Here is a 17,201-nt window from a genome sequence, read left to right as displayed (position 1 = left end):
AGTGGATATTTCATACTGTAACCAAATAACCTAAATGGGGAAAATGTCAAAGGAAAAATGCATCTTCCATCTGTTCAAGCCACAGACCTTATTTTTAGTTTGAGGCATTTTCTATTGTAGTGAGGTTGCCTTGCAACCTCTCACATGTAAGACATTAAACTATGTTGAGTTTATCATATCACCAACTGCAGTAGCCACTAGATACCGAATATAAACTTGGGTGTATACTTTCTCCAAGTCAATGCCTCAGTAATATCTTTAAACATAATAGTCCCTGCTTGTTGGCTTGATTTTTCATGGGGAGGGAGACAGAACATTTTGTGTTCGCTTATCTTCTACACTGATGAAACAGGAGGAGCACCACAATGCGAAACCAAATCTACTGCTATTAATAAAACATTGCTTCCCAACCACAGAGAAGTAACTTGTTTATTTACCTAAGCTAGAGAGATGCCTCTCTCTCTGACCTTTCCACAACCTCTGTGTCTCAGCTAGGAGCATATTTCTCAGACCTGGGCACCTTTTTGGATAAACTAAATTTCAAAGAAAAAATAACAGATCTAAGGCTGTGTCCTGAGGAATGTGGAATGTCACACTGAACATCAATATTCAGAAGAAAACCAGCCACTAAGAGAGTCCATGATCAGCTTTCATCACTTGAAGTTGTTACTGTGCCCTGCACAGGGATTACTTAACCTCTCAGGGCCGATTTGCACTCCTTACTGACCACTGCCATACAGATTCTTCTTGCAGAATCAAAAGGCGAAGAAGGCTTTTTACTGTGTGTGGAATAAAGGGGAAGATTGGGTAAGGAGGATTTCCTTGCCTCTGGTGGTATTCATTCCCATCTATGGATTCTCCTAAAGCATTCTTACTGGAGTAAGGAGGGAAAAAAGGAGCTTTGAAAAAAGGAGACTAAGGGAGGATATGATATAGGTATATAAAATCATGAGTGGTGTGGAGAAAGTGAATAAGGAAAAGTTATTTACTTGTTCCCATATTATAAGAACTAGGGGGCACCAAATGAAATTAATGGGCAGCAGGTTTAAAACAAATAAAAGGAAGTTCTTCTTCACACAGCGCACAGTCAACCTGCGGAACTCCTTGCCTGAGGAGCTTGTGAAGGCTAGGACTATAACAGGTTTTAAAAGAGAACTAGATAAATTCATGGAGTTTAAGTCCATTAATGGCTATTAGCCAGGATGGGTAAGGAATGGTGTCCCTAGCCTCTGTTTGTCAGAGGGTGGAGATGGATGGCAGGAGAGAGATCACTTGATCATTACCTGTTAGGTTCACTCCCTCTGGGGCACCTGGCATTGGCCACTGTCGGCAGACAGGATACTGGGCTGGATGGACCTTTGGTCTGACCCAGTAAGGCTATTCTTATGTTCTTAGAGACATGATTTTTATCCCTGGCTCATAAAGAGATTGTTTGACTTGGACGGCACTCCAAAACAAATTATGTTCAAAATATTTCTCCAAAGGAGGCGACACCAAGCCCCATTAAAAAGGCATCATTCTCACTAACACCTGCAGTTCATTCAGTTTGAACTCAGGCCAGTCTATTCTACAGAAGTTCCAGTTGTTTAACTAGATCTAAACCAGTGCAAACCATAATGTAGATGTACTTAAATTTGTTAAACTGTCATTTAAATTGGTTTGGCTTAATTTGGTAATTTGCCAATGCCAGTTAAATTGATTTAAGTAAGGATTAATAGCCTCTAAAATGGCACTCACTGCTTTGCATGCTCAGTTGTTTGCATCTACAACTGCAAGAGAAAACTGGGAAATTAGGGCTTGTTTGTTTGCACAAAACATATTGGTACAATTTTAGAAGTTGGGTGGAGCCTGACTGGAAATTTGGAACATGGGGCAAATCTTTCTTTGTATGGACAAATTCCAAAGGGCATTACAAATCACCACAGTGATTTGGGAGGGAAGTGAGGGTGGAAGTGGAGTTGGGAAGTGGATCTATAATTATATGGCTACAACAACAAAATTCCTAAATGGCAGATGGGAAGCCCAATGGCTGAGGAGTCTACTGTGGTCCAGAGGTTGTTATAATGGCCACAGTGTGGCTACGCTGCTGCTCCTTGAGATTTGTCAAAGGAGTATCCCCACGCTGAGCCTTTTTATTCAGGTTGTATGCCAGAACTAGGTTTTGGTCCACAATGATGAATGTGATCTCACACACTGAATTTTCCATTGTAAAACTGGTTCTTTAGCAGAAGATGCCCAAACTGGGAAGCATATGGGAAGCTCCAGGATAAAGATGAGGGTTGACAATTCCACTCCTTCAACACAATGGAACTTTCTACTATTCTAGGATAAAGCTCATCTGTGAAGGAGACAGAGCTTCCTCCAGGGCCAGTGCAAGATCATGGAACAAACTCCCACAGAAACTAATGACCATCACATATCTCACCACCTTTTGCTCCAACTGCAAGGCACACTTCTTCAACCTGCCTTTGCTAACATAAACATATAGTAGCATGTACACCCCCAACCCAAATCCTACCAAAACAAAACACTGCACTGCAAATGTAAGTCTCACCCTCAGGAATGGATGAATGAAAGAATGAACCACACATGCCCGATGTTTATGCACTTAATGCACTACTGGAAGGACTGAGGGTAGAATAGAATAGAATGTGGATTTTCCTGGTTAGGATTTTGTGGTCTCAAAAAAACCCCAACTTGCTGCTCAGAGACTTTCTGGTGGCCTCTTGGCTGCCTCAAGCCCCAACCATGTGTTCACCTGGTATTGTGCCCACTCACAAGTTGTTCAGAACATTGGACTAGCTGGCAAGTGCCAGACAGAGATGATGCTTTTAGACAGAATAAGAACACTTGTGACGTAAACAGGCTCTAAATCGAGAGGGGGTGGATTAAGAATTAAATAGGGCACAGATCCAGCAAAATGTCAACATTCCCCCATGTCTGCTACCTGCACAAACTTCTCCAGCCAGCCCCTTCCCCTCCTCCTACTTCTGAGCTCATGATCTTCCTTCCAAGTGAGACTGCCCAGTGTACCCCAGCTCACAAAAAGTTATGACTGATTTTCTGAACGGGTTCTTTGGTTTAGTTGAAAATAATTACATAATTTTCTTTTGAAGGAGGTTGTAACTTTTTAACTGCACCTGGATTGAAACCTGAACATTTTATTTTTGGTCACAACAAAATGGGACAAACTCCTGGTACATTTCCAGTGAAGTTAGTAGAGTTATCTCCTGTCTGAATTTGGCCCAACATGCCTAAAGCATCCTTTGGGATTGTTCAGTTCTAAATATTAGGCAACTGGAAGCACTTGCAGTTGCCAAGTGTTGTGATGTTTGGCACTGGCACGTGGAGCATCCCAATGGATTTTTGAAATGAGCCAGGTCCATTCTTAATAGATCTTATCGTTGTTTTCTTGGCTATTGCCCGGGCTATGAACTTCTGGATTAACTCTGAAAAGCCTGGGAACAAGCCGTGTTTCAGTGTTGTCAAAATGTCTTGCTCAAGTCAGACGAAAATTAATCTAGTGTCCTCGGTTTAGCATCTACAGATACGAGGAGGAAAGCATACAGTTCTTAAAACAAATAATTTGTTAGCTAAGGATTTCCTGGATTTTTCTGCTTTATTTATACTATGTTCTGGCCTTTTTTAAAACCATTGTTTAAGTTCCAATATTATTTATGGAAGCCAGGCTGTTGCTATTTCCAGATCTTACCATAAAAAATCATGTCACAGTTTCAATACCTGGTTTAAAGTTCTGTCTCAAATTAATCAGCTAAAAAGGAAAAAACATGCTATGGGTATTTACCCCTCTCCTACCAAATACTGAGCTGTGGACCAGATCCTCCACCCCAAGTCGCACAGCACAAAGGAGACAGAAATTTGTCCTAGAGGGGAAACTGAAGATTCCCCCAATACAGGGGAATCTTTGGCTAGTGTAGAGCTAATTATGCTTTCTTACCACCCAATACTGCATGGAGGACTAGAGGGGATGGGACCCAGTGGTTAGTGCTCCAGCTGATCCTCAGCTGGCATAGTAGTCCATATGAGACCACTGCAGCCAGCATAATTTGGAACTGCCTTTAGGTGGCTCTAAGCTATCTGGCGGAAAACTTCAGCCTCCAGCCAGGCCATCATCAAGAGAGCAAAAAGGTGGGTTAGACTTTCCTTCCTTCCATTGTGCTAAGCTAATCCATAGGTCTGCTGAGGATTGAATCTTTTATTTTAATGTAGTGTAATATCATCACTGTGCAATTAAACCAGAAAGGTCCTGGTTCACCACTGCCTCACATCTTGGGCAGTCATTTACACCTGCACAATTAGGTGTAAAATGCCGCTATTCAGATTTCATAGTGAATTACATCAAGGTGCAAGGCAGCGGAGAATCAGGTCCAGAGAAAGTAACCCACTGCTCCTATCTCTATATACAGCTTCACTTGCATGAGACCCAAAACATGAAACACTTCCTGCATGGAGATCCTCTATGAATCCTAACTAAGCTGTGCAGAATTTGAACTGTGTTTTCTTAGGCTTTGTGAAAGGTCACTAAATAGCCAAAATGCATATTCCTCTTTGGCCTATGTTTTAGTAATTGAGTCTTTGAATCTGGAGAGGCGGTCAGTTTATTAACTCATCACAGACTCCTGGGTCCTCAAAGCATCTCTGTTGTGAACACTTAGATATAACCAAATCAAAGTGTAATCCTTATAGACAAACAGGTCCTGATTCTCCACAGCCCTACACCTCGTGTTGCCTTTCACTACAGCACAAAGTGAGTGCAGAATGGTAATATTTTACACCCACTTTGCACAAGTCTGACCATGCAAAGTGCAAGGCAGTGCGGAATCAGGCTTACAATGTTTATGTAACTGCTTTCTCATCTACCACTATTTGTCAGTTATGATGTTAACAACTGCACAGTATAAATACATGGATCCTTAACTGGGAGAGGGGAAAGGGAGCAGTAACAATAAATAGCATATTTAAAGCTGTGCTCAGTTGCTCCTTTCAATGCAGTCCCTCATCCTGCTACACGTATAGCTCACTGGAGGCAAATGTGGTCAATACACCCTTTCAACGTGGCTTTTCAAGTTTTTTTACAGTTATTGCAGCAGATGGGATGCCTTCTGGTGCTCCCCAGTCAATAAAAACTTGACAACCGCCTCAAGAGAATCCAAATGACCCAGCCTCAGTACATATAGCGTGGACCTTTGAGAACTTCCACTCTCTGGGCTGGACCTACCAGAATCATGCTATCAAAACAGAATGGCAACAATTTACATCCACTTTGGACTGGAGTAAATGACTACACAAGGTGCAGTGCAATGGAGAATCTGCCCCCGGACTCTATTCCTGGCTCCCACTGACTTGATGTAGGACCATGGATAAGTCACTTAACTTCTGTGTCCTATCTGTAACAGAGATAATACTTACTAGAGATTAGTGTGAACTGGAACACTAGACCCCATGCCCTGGTGAACCAAACACAGAATTGGATTGGAATTGAACTGAGACACTAGATTTAACCACACCCACTAAACTCCAGGGTCATTTGAATTCTGCGCCAAATTTTGCAATTTGGATCCATCTCTATTCTTTATCTACCCCCATAAGCTTGTGAAGCTTAATTAATGTTTGTAGAGTCCCTTGAGATTCACTGATGAGAGGTGCTATAGATGTGCAAAGTGTTACTATTTTAACAAACCCATGTTTCCCCAGATTGAACCTTATACACTGATGATCTTTTATAAATACTTACTTCAATATGTAAAAATAATATTATTAAGGTTGCAAAGTCAGGCACTCAAAAGTTAGAAAATGCCAGAATTGAGGCTGGGATCCTTTGGAAAAAACAGTATGTGATCATGTACATAGAGACTGTATCATAATACAGATGCACAGGGGAGCCAAATTAAGGTTGCATAGGCAACCTTAATTCTGGTGTTTCCTAACTTTTTATTGCTTGACTTTGCAACCCTAATAATGTACTTCCTGCATCTTTCTTTGTGTGTAATATAGATATAGTGCCACATTCAACCCTGATATAACTCCAGTGAAATCAATAGATTTATACCAGGGATAAATTTGGTCCATAATATCTAGTTTCTCCTCATGTCACTATAACTGGTTCCTCTATCTTATTACCTATGACCAAAATTTTCATAATAAGCCACTGATTTGGGGTGCATCAATTTTGGATAATGACATTAAAACAATCTGGGCACCCAAAACTCCAACTGATCTCACTGGGAGCTCACAGGTACATTCTCAACACCTCTGAAATCAGGCCCAAGATGTCTGAAGTTGGGCACCCAAAAATTGAAGCATCCAAAATTAGAGGTCACTTTATTACATTCTAGCATTAACAGAGACCATTCCATTATATGACCTTTTGTACTTTAATAGGCCACATATTTCTGAGAAACTGTTCCTCACCATTTTGAATAGGTTGTCCTTTTTCAGTGTATTTTTGCCCCAAAAATGCAACTTTCTGGGGTTTTTATCTGTTTTACTGTTAGAACCTACAACACTAATATATCTGTACTTTAGGTCTACTTGGTTTCTTGATAATCCAAAAGTTGGGAGAAGGAGTCGACCACAGCTAAATGGAGTCTGAATGCATCAAGAAACTTCAAACTTGCCCAACTCTATTTCTTCAAGCACCACCTCACAAGTCCCTGAGATGGACTATCTGACTGTCCTCAGATAAAGGGAGGCATGCACTCACTCCTACCTGCACATGGGGCTTGTATCTAGGTGCTCTAATAGTTCTTTCTTCATCTGCCACAAAGCGGGGAGCTCTAGATTTATGGTTGATGGAAGAAACATTTTATTATTAATTTTCTCTTTTTCATTCCTCATAATTGGCATTTTTTCAGAGGGACTGTAATGCAGGACATTTTCAGAAAGACTGTAATGCAGAGCCAAATCTTTTCTTGTAGACAAAGAGGTAGATCGAGCAGTGTTTTTTTTAGCAGGAACACAGCCAGTTTGTTCCAGTACAACAGAACATAGACAGAGTCCACAGAGAAGAGAAAGAGGGTAATCCCATGAATTTAAAGATGCTCTTAACATAGAAAAAGAAGATGGGGAAGGCTGAGACCCACTAATTCACCTTCTACTTGTGGATCACATGGATATGGGATATATCCATCTCATCCCGAACAGATTATCTTGATTTAGTTCTCCACAGGAAGGAGGGAAAATCCAAATTCCCTGGCAATATGTCCAGGGGCAAAATTCCTTCCTGTCAACAACCATCATACACTGAGGAAAGTACATGTGTGATTTCCACTCTATTCTTATTCTGAGTTACAAATGTGGTTATAATCTGAACTTTCTGCTCCTGTTTCTTTAATATAAAAGTTCTGCAATAATAATGATACTTTTCCCTTCTCTACTGCATGCCATCCATGGATCTCAAAGAGGTTTGCAAACAAAGAATAAGCATCACAATGCCCCTGTGAAGTAAATATTGTCCCAGTTTAACTCAAGGAGAAACTGAGGCACAGAGTGACTGATTTGTCAACTATCTGTGTCAAAGCTGAGAAAAGAACAGAGATCTCTTAACTCTGTCTTGTGTATTAACCACGAAACCTTGATCCCTCTTTCTAGCACGACATGAATGTACTCTCCTTTGAAAACCATATAAAAGAGCATACAGCACACTAAACATTAACTTACATACATTTAAGTTACAGTTAAGTTAACTTACATACATGTAAGGAGAGTGATCACTTTTGATAAACTATTAACAGCAGGAGAGTGGGGTGGGAGGAGGTATTTTTTCATGCTTTGTGTGTATATAAAAAGATCTTCTACACTTTCCACAGTATGCATCCGATGAAGTGAGCTGTAGCTCACGAAAGCTTATGCTCAAATAAATTGGTTAGTCTCTAAGGTGCCACAAGTACTCCTTTTCTTTTTGCGAATACAGACTAACACAGCTGTTACTCTGAAACCATACATTTTAGAGAACTAATCTATCATCACCTCAGATCAATCAAGTCACAGAAAACACATTTTCAAGATGCCAAGAGAACATTTAACCTTTTGGCACTAGATGCTGGGATTTCCCAATGCTTAATTCTAGGACAAAACATATGAGTACTTAGTATCAGGAAATCCTGACTGCCAGTGTTGAGAGGTTAATGAGATAATTGTTTACATTAGCTGTTTATTACTCCAGTATCACTTCCTCACAATATTAATGGGTTATTTAATCCAGGAAGGTCAGTGAATGACTCTTTAATACCTTCCAAAACCCTTTGCAACGAGTCTTGCTATTTTTTAAAATGAGTCTTATCAGTAAAGAACTGGTTCTACAGCTATAGCCTTCCACTGACCCTCATCCTGAAAATTTCATATGTCACTGTAAATTCCTGGAGATATCCCCCACTGGTTCCTGACCACAACAACTAAGTAGATACTGCCCCAGAGAGTTAATTCACAATTTGCACTGAGACCAATGTGTGCTGGGCCAGGACTTTGGGATTTTAGTTATTGCTGTGTGAACACCCATGCAGTATAGATATGAGCAATAAATATCATATTTATGTATGTCACTATTAAATCTCAGTACCTTAATGTAAGGAGTGCCCAGAAACCTGAGACATAACATCCATCAACCTGAGAGGGAGATTCAGTTACATCAGTTCACAGGGGTTTGCACGAAGAGCCTATTCAGTATTGATCCACTACATCACTTGCAAATGGTATGATAGGAAGAATTAAGACCTAAACTGCATGAAAAAGTCAGATAAAAACATGCAGGGTATAGTGTAAACTGACATAGGCCCCAATCCTGAAAGCTGCTCTCCATAGGTAGACCCTTACAGCCATGGGGAGCCCCACTGAAATCAATGGGGCTCTGGATGTCTACAAGGATCAGCTTGCACAAAGCCGCTTGCATGATTGGGGCCATAGGCAGAATGGGCATGTATAACTGGCACAGCACTGGAAATCCTGGTATAGGCCCAGGATTTAACTTAGTGGGTAGTGGAATGTACAAACATGGCGCAGAGATAAGACTGGGGAATTAGGCTGCTGGCAACTAGCAGATGAGAGCTGATTGAATACAACAGATTGAGCTTTCACAACTGGACAGACGGGCAACAGACATTTAAATGGAATATTAACAGTTTTTTTGCTCCTAATTATTTCCAAACCTTGTCGCTCATGCACACTCAGTATGAAGTGTATTTTGGCCCCAGTTAATTATTTTCTATTTTTATATGATCCCAGCTAAGAGAAAGCTAAATGGTTTGTTGGGAGCTTCAGCCTATTTTAAATTGTCTTCATTGTTTTTTTAACACTCAGGTTTCTTCAAACTGCCACTATTTAAAAAATAAATAAACTTCCCATACAAATGTTTACTTCCCCCCATCCCATGTAGAATTTAACCTCAAAAATTAAAGTGGCCTGAGGTCCAGAATGAGTAATATTCAGTCCTGGACCAGTGACAGCTGCAAAGCCCAATATCTCATGACATTCTAAAGCTAAAAATGGAAACTTTATGCCATCTGAAACGGGAGATTCCTATCTTCCCAATGAGACTTGTTTCTAGCCCTGCAAGGTCCTAAGATATCAGAGACTTTAAATCTATTACACTTTTATTATAGAAAAGCTTTTTTAAAAGTTTATAAAATTTTATTAGTTATAGATTTTCTTTACCACTGAACCTCATGCAGCTGGACTCATAATAACAAAAACACCTGGTCTGTAGCTGGAGGGATTAAAAAATTATCAATGAAAAATTTAAATCTCTCTAAAATATCTATTTTTTCTATAAAATGTGTGGTATGTACTTATTACATTATGTATGGTATACATTGTATTGGTACACATATGCGATGACCTGCATAAATCATTTGTAGATTCCCCATGAATCAATAATGGAACCACCCCAGAACGATGCAGTTAAAATCTTTTTACCACACCTGTATTCCTTTATATAACAAGATTTGGCCCTGTGACATCCCCTCTGTATAAAGCACTGGAATGGGATTCAGTAATTCTGGATTTTATTATAGTGCATGCAACCAGTGGTCCCAATCCAACAAAAGACAAGCAAAGTTAAGCACATGCTTAAGTACTTTGCTGGATCATGGCCAATTACATCAGTGTCATTTCAATCACAATCAATGGAAATTGCACTGGTGTGGCTGAGAGGATAATTTGGGCCTTAAATTCTCTGTGCCTTGTTTTCCCTGATTGTAAAATGCAGACAGTATTACTTATTTGTTCTCAGTGTACCTGTGAAAATAATTGCTTTTAAAGAACTTTGAAATGTTTCAGAGTAGCAGCTGTGTTAGTCTGTATCCGCAAAAAAAAAAAGGAGGACTTGTGGCACCTTAGAAACTAACAAATTTATTTGAGCATAAGCTCATGAAAGCTTATGCTCAAATAAATTTGTTAGTCTCTAAGGTGCCACAAGTCCTCCTTTTTTAAAGAACTTTGAGATACTTGGATGAAACATGCCCTATGACTGCAAAGTGTAATTATTGCTCATCATGAATTCAGTGAGGAAAAAATCAGAGAAAATAAAAAATGTTTCAGATATGTAAAAATAATCCTGACTCATGATTTGTTGAAAATAGTGATGATAAGATGATAGATTTCTATAAAAAGAAAAGGAGTACTTGTGGCACCTTAGAGACTAACCAATTTATTTGAGCATAAGCTTTCGTGAGCTACAGCTCACTTATGCTCAAATAAATTGGTTAGTCGCTAAGGTGCCACAAGTACTCCTTTTCTTTTTGCGAATACAGACTAACACGGCTGTTACTCTGAAACCTAGATTTCTATAATTTATCTTCTCAGAAGTCAATAGTAGAGAGATCTACAGCAATGCCAACTAATCTGACTGCATATGCAATGAGTATATCCTGACTGGCTGCAGTTATTAGTCATGTCCGAAAAGGTGAATAATAAGGTCTGGTTTTCCCCCTTAATCTCTAAGTATATCTCCCATTCAAAATGTTTTCTTAAGCAGAATAAAGGTTATACTTTTGAAATTCATGACTATAATGGAAAAATGTGCAGATTTTTCTGATGAAAGCATCCCAAACATTTACAAAAATGCAGCTACAGACCCCCTATTTAATTTAGTATTTAACGAAGTAGTTATTGTCATTCAAACAATTTTGACCTAGGTTGTGTAGAACCCTTGTACCAGAGCTTAGCATAGTTCATGCAGATGGACAACATCATGATATTCAACCAGGCTGTGAGGATAGCAAAAGCCAATGATTCTGTTGGTAGATAGCATGATGTTTGTACAGCATCTAGAACAGTAGAGTCCTGGTCCATGGCTAGAGCTCCTAAGTGCTATGACAATAATAATAATAATTAATAATAATAATGAGATTCAAGTTGGCCTGCAGGAAATAGCCACACTGATGTGAGATATTAGTATATTCTTAACATACAGAGAAAGACCAGCCTCTTGCAGCAGGAGATCAGTGAATCTGCTCCAGGTATCCCCAGAAAGCAGAGTTCCCTGAAGATGCAGTGATGATGCACAGACCAAGACCCAAAAAGTGTAACCCTCAAAAGATGTTGTGTGCTATGGCCCTCATTAAAAATGACATTTCCAGGAACTGAAGTTCTGGGTTCTAGAACCCCAAACCTGGGCCAAGTCACTTAAAGGTGACCTGGAAAGGAAAAAATAATTGGACTCATACCCCTTTTTTGGTTCTTTATGATGTATAAAGAGGGTTGGGAAGTTGATTTTGTTGTTGTATTTTAAAAGATTTATTTTTCTGCTTGTTTTTTACATTAGCAATTCTAGTTTTGTCCACTCTGGAAGAATCTATGACAACTGGAGAACTAGTGAAATGATGACTTTCCAAGAGCAAAGACAGTGAAAATAAAGCAATTAGGAGAGGAAGGAATTATCAGTCAGACTTTTAAAAACTCTTTGTTTCTTGTTTGTTTTTGTTAATACCTACTTAACTTCAATGACAAGTGTACTGCAGAAAGAAGTCTTTACTATTTTTCACTCAATTTCTGTTAATATTGTATGTGAGAGCACACAATAAACAAACACCAAGACAATCAAGAGGTCCTCCAGCAAAACAGGTGGAAGATCAGACTTGACTTTCCTGGTATTTTAAAAGAAAAAAACAAGCTTAATATTTTTAATATCCTTTGTAGGTTATATTTCAGTCTAAATTGTCTTCTCAGTGACTTTGGTGCAATTCCCACATAAGTCAAAAGAAGTTGCACCAAGGTAATTGAGGGGTTTATCAGCCTTTTATGTCCTCTTCACACAAGGCAGAAATAATACATCCTTCCTTTGAGAAATCCCCAGGACCAAGGGATGCTTGGACCAAGAAACATAATCATCATGATGGACCCTGGAGCAACCTATTTTTGATATTCACCACAACAGAACTCAATATCTGCGTATTATTCCTTTGTTATCAAGACAGGAAGAAAATCCTCTGAAGAGAGGATGGAATTTAAACAAGAATGTTAAATAATTATAATAATTGAATTGATTCTTTCTTAATTCAAAATAGCAGAAAATGAAACTACCAGCACTGCCTTTGCCCAGCACTTGTATCCAAAGGAAGAGCTGCAGGCCAGTTATTTGGATGGCTCAGAAGGAATTAAAATGGACAGAAACAGTAACAAGACATGATTTGAAATAAATCACACAGAAGGAAATAAAGGAAAGACTTAAAAGAAGAAGGCCATGCTTTTGGGTGACAATCACAACTCCTTAAGCAAAGAATGATCGACATTTTGCAGCTAAGTGATTCCATCAAAGAGTCTGCCTTTCTAGGAAGTATATTGCCACCTAGCATCTAGATAGGTGAATAGTAAACACGTGTATGTGGTGTCTTTTAAGATACCAGTCACTCTTAAAAGACCAAATTCTTGGAATTGGAAATGGAGCACAACTTGAGTAAATGGGCTTTGTTCTGCATAAAAATGTTACAATGCTGAGGGATGGAAACTTCCCTCTCTCCCGCTAACCAGGGCATCTGTGCCAGGCAGAAGTTGTTACTATGGAAGTACTACAAGATATGAGTGGACTAAGGAATGAATCTCACTGTAATCTTAATCTCCATGGTGAGTCATACAGAATACCTGTGCAAGGGGCATTCAAGTTTTAAGATACTTTGGGGGCCTATAGACCCAAGTAGCATATCTCAGGATTTGGCTCAGCATCTGATGGAGACCAGTAGTGAGTATGACATTGAGAAAACTTTTCTGGTGGAAGATAAGTATCCCTCACAGTCTCTAAGAGAACTTCTTTAAGGAAATATAAGTGATTGCTACACCTTGGGCTGTGCGTGGTTTGATGAAACTAGTACCTGAACCTGCTTGTTTCTGGATGGATAAAGCTAAGCCATGGGTGTCATTCAACAAAAAATACTGGGAGTGTTCTGTACTGTAAGTATGAAGTGGCTCGTACTCGCATCACATACTCCAGCTCTTGTGAACAGGTGCTGTAGGACAAGTCTTTACCATCCATAATGAAGGGAATTTCATTCTTTCTTTCTTTTTGTTCTTTTCTTTCCAGTTTACATAATGTGAAAACCCTGTGATGTGCAAAATAGTCACATCTGGGCATAGTATATGAACTCAACATATTGCCCTAAGGCTTATGCCTGAAGGAAAGTCAACTTTGCCAATAGATGACTGAACATGAAGAAGTGAAGTCAGAAATGCAAGGAACTTGTTTACATGGCTAAATGTGAAAATAGATGCGGGTTATTAGGTTGATAAAAATAGCATTAGGAGGTAGATGTAGATGTAGATGTAAAATGATACCAAATCAGAATGGTGATGATTTACACTCACTTTTCACCGATGTCAATAACTACATGAGTAATGCGCTAGTCTAGTGCTGTCACTAGACTCCCCAAGTGGAAAGCAGGATAAGCCCACAGCAACAGCCAATGCAGCTGAGTCAGCCTGCTGCACCCAGACAATGGGTGGGACTTCCAAGATGCCCTGGAGAAATCCTGTCTATTCTAGCTGACATGGCCAAAATTCCTCTTGGGGTACTCAGTGCTCCTTCTTCACTCCCTGTGTGGCCAAATGAAGCTACAATCTGGCCCTAATTTTGCAGCTCGTCTCAACAGGTGAAGAGTTAAGCGTCATAAGCCTTCCTGGTGCAGTGGAACATACAGGTAGCAAGATCTGTCTTTTGGGAGTTGTTTTCCAAGAGAGACAGAATAGCTTTTCCTGGGAAGACAAAAAGAAAAGGAGTACTTGTGGCACCTTAGAGACTAACCAATTTATTTGAGCATAAGCTTTCGTGAGCTACAGCTCACTTCATCGGATGCATACTGTGGAAAGTGTAGAAGATCTTTGTATACACACAAAGCATGAAAAAATACTCTCCTTACAATGTGTATGATAATCAAGTTGGGCCATTTCCAGCACGAATCCAGGTTTTCTCTTGCCCCCCCCCCCAACCCCACTCTCCTGTTGGTCATAGCTTATCTAAAGTGACCACTCTCCTTACAATGTGTATGATAATCAAGGTGGGCCATTTCCAGCACAAATCCAGGGTTTAACAAGAACGTCTGGGGGTGGGGGGTAGGAAAAAACAAGGGGAAATAGGTTACCTTGTATAATGACTTAGCCACTCCCAGTCTCTATTCAAGCCTAAGTTAATTGTATCCAATTAACATACATACACATTGTAAGGAGAGTGGTCACTTTAGATAAGCTATTACCAACAGGAGAGTGGGTTTGTGTGTGGGGGGTGGGGAGAGAAAACCTGGATTTGTGCTGGAAATGGCCCAACTTGATTATCATACACATTGTAAGGAGAGTGATCACTTTAGATAAGCTATCACCAGCAGGAGAGTGGGGTGGGGGGAGGTATTTTTTCATGCTTTGTGTGTATAAAAAGATCTTCTACACTTTCCACAGTATGCATCCGATGAAGTGAGCTGTAGCTCACGAAAGCTTATGCTCAAATAAATTGGTTAGGCTCTAAGGTGCCACAAGTACTCCTTTTCTTTTTGCGAATACAGACTAACACGGCTGTTACTCTGAAACCTGGGAAGACAGGCTGTCTGAATAGATCAGTAGCTTATAGCCAGGTGCACTTTCCATTTCAGCCAGAAATGTGAAACAGATCTCTGAACTTCCAGTCAGGATAAACCAGGACAATGTTTCCTAAGGCCTCTTGCTTTGTGTTTCCACATACAGGAAAACAAGACCTATTTTCTCTGCAATGAAGCAAATTCTACTCCTTCCTGCATTTTGCAATCCCATTGAAGTCAGTGATGTTGCACAGATGTAACCAGGAGCAGAATTCTGCATTGTCAGTTTACTCACATGCTTCTTCCACTACATATAATAGAATGAGATCATTGAATATCTCCATCCCCTCCAGCTTTTAATTTAATCATCCTGTACGATCTCTCCATATTTATCTGTCTGTCTGCCTATCAACATAATGTCTGTGAAGGCTGTAGTGGACATACTCATATCAGCGCCTTTCATTAATAAAAACTGTCAACACTTGAAGAAGGAGCCATAATAATCTAGAAGGAGTCTGCATCTGCCATGCATTTGGACTTGTTATTTTGCCCATTTTAAAGGTAATTCATTATCTAGCTTGTTCACTTTTTCTAAGAGCTGTACAGTTACAGTACAAATGCACTCTGAAAATTTCCCATCTGAATTTTGTACAGATATCAGAGATATACAAAGATATACATGATACATCCAGAATGAGTGTCTAGGGAAATCAAAGAACACCTCATTTCCATTACACTGTTGTACATTAATTATTTAGAAAATCTTTAACTCTGTTGATTATCTGTTTTAAATGTATCTTGGGTCAGGATTAACTTGTGAAATATATGTTCTCTTGGCCTTGTCTGCATTCAGACTAAAAGCATTCTAGCAACAACTTGGTAGATTGGTGGTTGCTCAAACATGTTTTTTAGCATAGTCTGCCTTACCATCATGGACAAGAATATTTTTTTGAAAACCATACAGTGAATGTATTACAAAACCATGCTTTAGAGTATTTAGGGTGAATGGTGAAGGCACAGGATGAAAAGCCAAGAGACCCAGTTTCTATTTCCAGTTCTGCCATAGATTGTGTGACCTTAGAGAATTCACTTCATCTCTCTGTACCTCAGTTTCCCTTCTGTAAAATGGGGATGATAATAGTACTAATCACCTTCACAGGGGTGTTGTGTAGCTTAATTAATTAAGGTTTGTAAAGTGCTTTGAGATCCTTGAGTAAAAGGCACTATGAATGCAAAGTATTTAGTATTTATATTATCATATTACAGCAATCTTACTAGCGTGGGTCTAATTTTAAAAAAAAGACTGTCTACAATAGGAAAACCATACTAGAATACTTCTAGTAACAAGAATATTATTCGCATGGTTTCAACCCCAGTGTGGACAAAGCCTAGAGTTCTCAGACTAAGTGATTGTAGGTGGTGAAAATTGATGTCTTTTCAATAATGTTTTCTGACCCAGGAGTTACAAGTGGCTCCAGGAAAAGTTAAATTCAAGAGTTTTACAAGTGCCTCCAAAAAGGGTTAGGTATGACCCAACAGTGTGTTTTCCTCAAAAGAACTGAAAAAAGCAGGAGTAAAACAGTCTTTTGCAAACATAGATTCCTAAAATAGAAAGGGTACTGAAGGTCAGAATTCCAGTTAGCACCTAACTTCCATTGACATAGATTGGAACTATGCACAAGCAAAAGAAAAAAACATGTCCTATAGTCTGGAAGCCCTGAGCTCTGACAGATTCATGTTAAGAATTTTGTTCTTATGGGGACCAAAAACTTCTGCTGGTCACGTATAAGATGAAAGCCCCTGCAACCACCACTTGTTATGAAGCATCTATAATAGATTATAGTGGAAGGTAGAAAAAAAGTCAGAAAATGGAAGCACAGAAGATCAAGGAAGCAGTTTTTCCACTGAAGAAAGATGCCCTTAGGCTCGGCCTAGGAAGTTATATTATTAGAGGGGCATAGCAGCCCAACAGTTCCTTATTATTTTCTGACCTGAATCAAAATAGTTTGGAGACAGGTGCAATGCCCCCTGGAAAGACAGGGGAGGGTGACAGACATAAAGTAAGTGTGTCCATTAATCTTACTACAGAAATGTTCCCTTTTGAGAGCAAAAATCATGTGTTTCATTAAGCGTCAATAATTCTAGCAAGGATCTTTGATGGATCAAATTGTTAGAATTTAATTATCAAAC

This window comes from Chelonia mydas, chromosome 15, assembly GCF_015237465.2.
Source record: "Chelonia mydas isolate rCheMyd1 chromosome 15, rCheMyd1.pri.v2, whole genome shotgun sequence".
Classification (NCBI taxonomy): domain Eukaryota; kingdom Metazoa; phylum Chordata; order Testudines; family Cheloniidae; genus Chelonia; species Chelonia mydas.
The sequence above is the reverse complement of the archived record's forward strand: the minus strand, read 5'-3'. Positions refer to the sequence as shown.